Source organism: Peromyscus maniculatus, chromosome 1 (genome assembly GCF_049852395.1).
Source record: "Peromyscus maniculatus bairdii isolate BWxNUB_F1_BW_parent chromosome 1, HU_Pman_BW_mat_3.1, whole genome shotgun sequence".
Lineage (NCBI taxonomy): Eukaryota > Metazoa > Chordata > Mammalia > Rodentia > Cricetidae > Peromyscus > Peromyscus maniculatus.
The window spans coordinates 160,295,681-160,304,482 of NC_134852.1; positions in this window are offsets into that span (position 1 = coordinate 160,295,681).

Genomic DNA, 8,802 nt, shown 5'->3' on the forward strand with positions numbered 1-8,802 from the left:
CCGGCTGGACGCTGCAGTAGTTACTTGGTGTGAAGTCGCTGAAGGGAAGCTCTCGACTCTGCTCTGGGCAACACCCTTTCCTGCTGGTTCTTTCTCTTCGCTGCAGCACCCTTTGCACCGCAGAAAACAGAGTCCAACACTGTTAACTGAAGGGCATTTCTGTGGTATGCCAGATACTGCAGTATGCCAGAGGAGACAGTCTGGATACGCAGAAATGGGAACCTCAGATAACCAGGGCTCCAGTGGCCTAGAACTTGGTCCACCGTGGCACCCTGAGACTCAGGAGCTGGAGTCTATGAATATTCAGTGGAGTGTGAAAGACAAATCCTCCAGGTCTGGGACTGTAGCTCAGTGGAAAGAGTGTTGCCCTGGGATGTATCAAGTTTTAGGTTCAGTCCCTAGTACAACCCCTTTCCACAGAGAAATTCAGGATATATTTGGCTGCTCTTCCTAAAGCTTTCCAAGGTCCGTTCTAGTTAGGTGTCTATTGCTGTGATAAAGACCAGAAATAAACTCGGGGAGGAAAGTGTTGTATGAGTCCTAATCAGTCTTATAATAAAAACCTGGAGCCAGATATTGGAATAAATGCTGAAAGATCAGAGAGACAAAGGAAGATTCCACTAAAGAAACTTCCCACCATTACCGAAGCCTCAGGCTGAAAGGGAAGCAAGATCCTGTCTCCCCAAATCCTCAGACTGAATGCCTCTGAGTCCTCAGGCAAAAGGAGCCAAACTCCTGTCTCCTCTCACTTTATATTCCTTTCTCCGCCCAGCCATATCACTTCCTGTCTCAGTCTTCCTAGTGCTGGGATTAAAAGTGTGTGCCACCACTGTCTGGCTTTGTTTCTCTTTTAGACTGGATTCATCTCATGTGGTCCAGGGTGGCTTTGAACTCACAGAGATCCAAAGGGATCTCTGCCTCCAGAGCGCTAGATTAAAGGTGTGTGCTACCACTGCCTAGCCTCTATGTTTAATCTAGGGTTTCTTGGCTTACATCTCCCTAGTCATAGTCCATTGAGAGAAGCTGAAACGGGAACTCCAGGCAGGAACAGAAGCAGAAACCATAGGGAGGGGGGTTGCTGCTTACCGGTTGCTCTCCATGGTTTGCTCAGCTTGTTTTCTTATACAGCCCAGGACCACCTGTTGAGGGGAGTTACCACCCTCAGTGGGTTGGGCTCTCCCACACCAATCATCAATCAAGAAAATGCCAATCTCCTGGAGGCATTTTCTCCACTGAGGTTTTCTCTTCCCAGATGACTCCAGCTTGTGTCACATTGAGAAAAATCAAGCAGCGCGAGGTCCTTCTGCCTTGGCTCCTCCTCCTCCTCCTCCTCCTCCTCCTCCTCCTCCTCCTCCTCCTCCTCCTCCTCAGTACTCCGGCTTTCTCACCACTGGTCCATTTCCACCTGCCCTTCTCTCCCACCTCAGCTCATTACCACTTACACACTCAACCCTGAGTCCCCAAGAGAGAATGTGATTGGCTCAGCGCGCTACAGAGCTCAGCCTACACACTGGCTGCCTGTTGGTCAAGTCGCTTCTACTAAGTCCATTAGCTGTGTGTCTTATGGCTCAGAGTCACATGGTACAAACATTGCTTTCAGACCTTAGGGATTTGGGGGAAACTGATACAGCTGTTACCTAGTGCTCATGCCAGGACTGAGGCAAGTCACCTTTGCAGTTGATTTTTTTTAAAAAAAGGATTTTTTTTTTTTTTGTGTGTGTGTGTGTGTATAGGTGTTAGCACATATGTATGTGTGTCATGTGTGCACAGTGCCTGTGGAGGCCAGAAGAGGGCACTGGATGCCCTGAAACTGGAGTTACAGATGGTTGTGAGCTGCCCTGTGGGGAACCAGCCTCAGATTCTCGGCAAGTGCAAAAAGTGCCCTTAGCTGCCGGGCCGTCTCTCCAGACCCCTGAAACTGATCTTACTGTTGGTTGGGATTGGCAGATCTTCACAGTGACTGTTCCAGGGCACTTCTGTGAGCTCCTCAGACATTCTCCTCTGGGGCCCGCTGCTGTTCCTCCGCAGGGCCACGATGCTTTCACTAGGTTGCAGATGTTGCCTTCCACTGCCAGTTGTCTGCAGACATCTTGTCCATGACAGCCCTAGTCAGGATACAGGATGGTCAGATACCATCTCGCTCCATGGCAGCTTTCTCCTGCCTTATCCATATCTCACACAGAATACACATGAGCTCTCCGAGTCCCAGCATTGAGAGAATAATTTTCTTCGGCACAGGTTCCTTCCTTAGTATCTCATGCTAGTGCTCAAGTTCCCCAAGCCCAAGGAACCCGGATCTGAGTTCAAAGGGCAGATTCCTTGATGCACCCCAGTGTGACACAAGGTGAAGGGGACACATTGAGGGCTTTAAACCAATAATGGAGGGGGAAAGAAGGAGAATAACCAAATACAAGAGAACCAAACAAAACCTCCGCTGTCAAATGAGAAAAAGCAACCCAGGGCCATGGTAAGGGCTCAGAAAGTAGAGCATCTGCCACCATGTCTGTTGGCCTGAGTTTGATCACCGGGACCCACATGGTGGAAGGAGCAAACCAACTCTCAAAAGTTGTTCTCTGACCTCCACATATATACCATCGCATTGGTGCACATGTGTCTACATTCACTACATATGTAAACGTGATAAAAAGTTTTAAAAAAATAGAAGAAAATACAGACTTTCAGGCAAGATGATTACTACACAGAGAAAACAAAGAGGTCCTGATTAAAGTTTCAACTTAAGTATATACTAATTCTAAATTCATTTGCATTTAAATAGTCTCAAAGTAGATCATGAGTTCTTGGCCACTTATGAGGGGAAATCGACAATTTGCCATCAAAGTGGGAGATCAAAACACGTATCTTTGAGGCTGGAGAGATGGCTCAGTAGTTAAGAGCACTGGCTATTTTTCCAGGCGGCCTGAGTTTGGTTCCCAGCACACACATGACTGCTCACAACCATCTGTAACTCCAGTTTCAGAGGATCCAACACCCCTTTTTATCCTCCATGGGCATTGCACACACAGACATACATGCAGACAAAACAACTGTACACATACAAAAAACAATCTTAAAAAATGCATATCTTCTAGGAACTGATAATGCAACACAAAGATATAGAAAATTTGAAAAAAATTGGCAAGAAACAGTTTCAACAGACATGCGCAGTATAACTGTGAAATTCAAATTCTAACTACATACATAGGCATATTTATAAAAATTAATGATACACTGGTGTGGTGGTTTGAATAAGAATGGCCCCCATAGGCTCATATATTTGAATGCTTGGTAATCAGGGATGGGTACTACTTGAAAGGGGTTAGGAGGTGTGGCCTTATTGGAAGAAGTGTGCCACTGGGGAGTGAGGTTCCAAAAGCCCAAGCAAGCCCAGTGTCACACTCTGTCTTCCTGCTGCCTGTGGATCCAGATGTAGAACTCTCAGCTACTTCTCCCACACCTTCTGCCTGTGTGTTGCTATGCTTCCCTCTGAACTCCAAGCAAGGCCTGATTAAATGTTTTCCTTTATAAAAGTGTGGGGACCCACAGAGACTCTCTAGTGTGGCCTTATTCCATCCTGACTCAAGGTCAGAGAGTCTGAGCTTGTTTTGCCCTGCAAGGCTGCATAATAGGATGTTTTGGCCAAAGGCATGGTTACCAGGTATCTATCTTATCCTTCAAGGCCTAATTACAGGATGCTTTGCCATAAGGTGTGGCTACTAGATGTTTTGAGGATTAAGGACGTGTTTACACTCTCTGTACTTGTACCTTGAACCATTGTGTCCTTGAGAGGGGGAAGTCTTTTGCCTCTCCATTTGCTGGTGTATAAAAAGCTCTTGAGGAATAAACTTGGGGTGACTGTTGTACTGACCCAGAGCCCTCCTGATGCTATTCTGTGTCTCTTTTTCTTATGTCTCTATTTTTCATGTCTATTATTTCTTAACCCTCACTCCTCTCTTTAAGGACAGTTTGATAGTTGGGCAGGACCCGACATGAGAGTTGCAGTGGTCATGTATCTGCACAGTGAGAGAACACTGACTAAGACACCTGGGGTCTTGGTGTTTCAAATGGCGGTGTGTGTGTGTGTGTGTGTGTGTGTGTGTGTGTGTGTTCCTTTGCTCTTTTCTGAGAGAAATCACAGAGAGGCAAGATCCAGCTCTTAGTGTTGGGGGTCCTGAGTTTCAGAGGCCCACAGGTGTCTGAGTCTCCAAGCCTAGGCAGATAGCTCTGATCTTTGAGAATCAGAGCCAGAGGCTCAGTGCTCTCGGTAGAGGGTTGCCACTGCGGGCGCTGCGGGTGCTGGGGGCGCTGCGGGCGCTGCTGTGGGCGCTGTGGGTCCCAGACACACAACAGCTAGTGTTCCAGTTTCTGAGCCATGAGGGTTGGGATCCCTGGTGACTCCACCGTACTTTCTAGCAATTAGGAAAGTTCTCAAAGGCCTGGCTTCCACAAATGACTCTTCAAAATCACTTGTCTTTGATAACAGCCTCAGCTTCTCTGCTGTCTCTTGCCTTCTCAACACTTCTGCCATTTATAGCTGCTTTTAAAATCTTCTTGATTTATTTTTGAGACAGGGACTCAAAAATGTAGCTGTGGCTGACCTGGAGCTCACTATGTAGGCAAGGCTGGCCCTGAACTCACAGAGATTTGTCTGATTCTGCTGCTTCCTGTGTGCTGGAATCAAAGGTGTGCACTACCATGATCAGCTAACTGTCCAAGGCATTTTGAAGTTTCTGCCTTCTCTGGAATGCTTCAACTCTTCTGCCCCCTGGTGTCATATCTTGGAACTTCAGGTGTTAGGGCCCTAAGGCACCGCGGCCGCCCCCCCCCCCCCACGCCTCCAGTGTATACAGCTCTATTTCTGGTGAGAGACTTTATTATGGGAGGGAGAAAGGCCTCCCAACTGTGCTGAAAAGACGGGAAAACAGGCTATTTCTGTAGCTAGAAAAGGGACAAGGCACATGTGGATACCTCAGAATTCCCACCCATCACCGAATGGTACCCAGTCCCAATCCCTGTCCCTGCATAAGGACCAGTCACAAGCTTTCTGGGAGATCCCTGGAGCAAGGCCTCCTGTAGCGGCAGCTGTAGCTCCGGCAGCTGAGGTTGCAGTGTTCCTCACAGCCGGAGTTTAGCTCCTTCAAGTCACCATATGCCTGGACTGCCATATCGTGGCGACCCGTTACCCAGAGAGGGCTGCTTGGTTGACAACTCTCCACCTGTCTTAGGGTCTGTTGCTGTGAAGAGACGCTATGACCACGGCAACTCTTATGAAGGAAAACACTTAATTAGGGTGGCTTACAATTCAGAGGTTTAGTCCATTATCATCATGGCAGGACATGGTGGCATGCAGGCAGACATGGTGTTTGAGAAGGAGCTGAGAGTTCTACATCTTGATTTGCAGACAACAGGAAGTGAATTGAGACACTGGGCATGGCTTGAGCATATATGAGCCCCCACAGCTTGCCTCCACAGTGACGCACTTCCTCTAACAAGGCCATACCCACTCCAACAAAGCCACACTTCCTAATAGCGCCACTCCCTATGAGCTTATGAGGGCAACCACATTCAAACTATCACACCACCCAAAGTAGCTGGTACAAGGAAGTATCTGACAGTTGTCAATAAAATGGCAAAATGTGCCAGACTGCCAACAGCCTAGGTTATCTGAAAGAAAAGTACACACGAATGGTGCTCACAATAGCAGCTTAGAATTAGTAACATTCCTAGCAGTAATTGACAGTGCTTACTTAGCTCCTTACTGAAAACCCTTATGAAATGTTGGGTTATCCTATCTGTCTCAGACTGATAACATGGTCTAGAGGTTAAAAAAGGCATCTGCTACCATGCCTGGTAACCTGAGTTCAATCCCTGGTAATGTTGTATAACAGTTTCCTCTGAAATTGAAACATTTCATCTGACAGGGAAACTCTTTAATCAGGGAGGTCAACAATTTAAAATAGTTGCAGGGGCACTGGAGAGATGGCTCAGCAGTTAAGAGCACTGGGTGTTCTTCCAGAGGACTTGGGTTCAATTCCCAACACTACATGGCAGGTTAAAATTCCTGTAACTGCCTCCAGAGCATCTAACACCCTCACACAGACATATATGCAGGCAAAATACCAATACACATAAAGGAAAAACAAATAAATCATTAAAAATAGCTTCAGGAAGTCCCTGAAACTGATCAGATTCACTAGGCCCTTCCCTCCCAGAGTAAGCAATAAAGCTGTTGAGAGTCACTCAGATAAGTAAAGGTGCAAAGTGATTCAGACAAGTGAAGCTTAAGAGAAGACTCTGAGACCAGAACAGCTTCCTGGAAGAAGTAGAAACCAGCCAAACTGTTTAGAAGAGGTTTAGACCAGCCGAGTCACTTGGAAAGGACACTCTCCAGTCTAGTGAGTTGCCTGCAGGCTGTGCCGTGTGCTCCAGGTTCCCAGCTTTGTGAGCCGCCTGCAGGCTGTGCCGTGTGCTCCAGGTTCCCATCTTTGTGAGCCGCCTGCAGGCTGTGCCGTGTGCTCCAGGTTCCCATCTTTGTGAGCCGTCACCCATGCAGGAGTGGGCCTTGGTGATGCAGCTGCTACTGAGTCATTTCTGCTCCTCTCAGTTGTTGTTTTTGCTCTTTTTGGGGGAAGTCACACACAGAGGCTCCTTCTTACTTATGAATGCCCGGCCTTAGCTTGGCTTCTTTCTTGCTAGCTTTCCTTAACTTATTCCATCTATCGTTTGCCTCTGGGCTTTTCCGGTTTTCTTATTTCTGTAAGTCTTACTCTTACTCCGTGGCTTGCTGTGTAGCTAGGTGGCTGGTGTGTGGAGTCCTCCTCCTTCTCTGGCTCCTTGATCCCTCCTCAGAGTTTTCTTCATATATATATATTTTCTTCATATATATATATGATATATGTACACAGCAGATGTATATCTATACACATCTATACATATCTATATCTCTATATCTATCTATCTATCTATCTATCTATCTATCTATCTATCTATCTATCTGCCTGCCAGGCCCACCCATCCATCCTTTCTCCTGCCTTGTCCAGTTCTTCATTAGACCATCAGGTGTTTTAAACAGGCACAGTAACAGAGCTTCACAGAGTTAAATAAATGCAACATAAACAAAAGCAACACACCTTACGATAATATTCTACTATAGTAAGTAACCCCTCACCTATATTTCTGTAACCCCAATGGAACTCATTGGTTCACTAAGCTGGACTTTAGTAGTGTCTGTTGTGGGCTCCTTATCTGGGGTGAGTAGACATGTGTGCAGTGTCTCCTCAGGAAAAGTTTTGATACACAGCAGGGAGCTACACTGTGGAAGGAGAACACTGACTCCCAAGGGTTGTCCTCTGACTTGCCCCTGTGTGTCATAGCAACATACCTACAGGGTGTCAGAACCCCTAGGACTGGAGTCACAGAGGGTTGTGACACCTTCCCCAACACACATGGGTGCTGGGAAACAAACTCAGCTTCTCTGCAAGAGCAGTAAGTGCTCTTAACCTCTGAGCTCTCTCTCTATTCCTTGTACACAGCATTTTAAAAGGGGTTGAAATTGAGTTCCTTTTGGGGATAGCTCCTATGTGGACCAGAAAAACAGAGGTTTGTTTGTTTGTTTGTTTGTTTTTGGTAGATTTTCATGTAGTTCAGGCTGGCCTCCAATTCACTATGTAGTGAGGATGACCTTTAATAACTTCTGAGCCTCCTACTTCCACCTCTCAAACACTGGGGTTACAGGTATGTGCCCCCATGCTTAGTTTTGGGGGGATGGAACAAGGGCTTCATACATACTAGGCAAGCACCTTGCCAAATGAGCAACAGCCCTGATCCTGTAAAACTTGTGATAGTTTGAATGTAACTGACTCCTATAAACTCATAAGGAGTGGCACTGTTAGGAGGTGTGGCTTTGTTGGAGGAAGTGTGTCACTGTGGGGGTGGGCTTTGAGGTTTCCTATGCTCAGGACACCACCCAGTGTCACAGTTCACTTCCTGTTGCCTTCTGGTCAAGATGTAGCCAGTACCATGGCTGCTTACACGCCACTCCCCACCCCCATGATGATAATGGACCGCGCCTCTGAAACTGTAAGTGAGCCACCCCAACTAAACGTTTTCCTTATAAGAGTTGCTGTGGTCATGGTGTTTCTTCCCAGCAATAGAAACCCTAAGACACTTGTTTTTTTTTTTTTTTTTTTTTTTTTTTATTATTATTATTTTACAACACCATTCAGTTCAACATAATAGCCACAGATTCCCCTGTTCTCCCCCTCTCGCCCACCCCTCCCCCCAGCCCACCCCCCATTCCCACCTCCTCCAGATCAAGGTCTCCCCCGAGGACCGGGGTTGACCTGGTAGACTCAGTCCAGGCAGGTCCATTCCCCCCTCCCAGACCGAGCCAAGTGTCCCTGCATAAGTCCCAGGATTCAAACAGCCAACTCATGCAACGAGCCCAGGACCTGGCACCAATGCACAGCTGCCTCCGAAACAGATCAAGCCAAATGACTGTCTCACCCGTTCAGGGGGCCTGATCCAGTTGGGGGCCCCTCAGCCTTTGGTTCATAGATCCTGTGCTTCCATTCATTTGGTTATTTGTCCCGGTGCTTTATCCAACCTTGGCTTCAACAATTCTCGCTCATATAAACCCTCTTCTTTCTCACTAATTAGACTCCCAGTGCTCCACCAGGGGCCCAGCCGTGGATGTCTGCCTTCAGATTCCTCAGTCCTTGGATGGGGTTTATGGCACAACTATCAGGGTGTCTGGCCATCCCATCACCAGTGTAGGTCAGTTCCTGCCGTCTCGCGACCATTGCC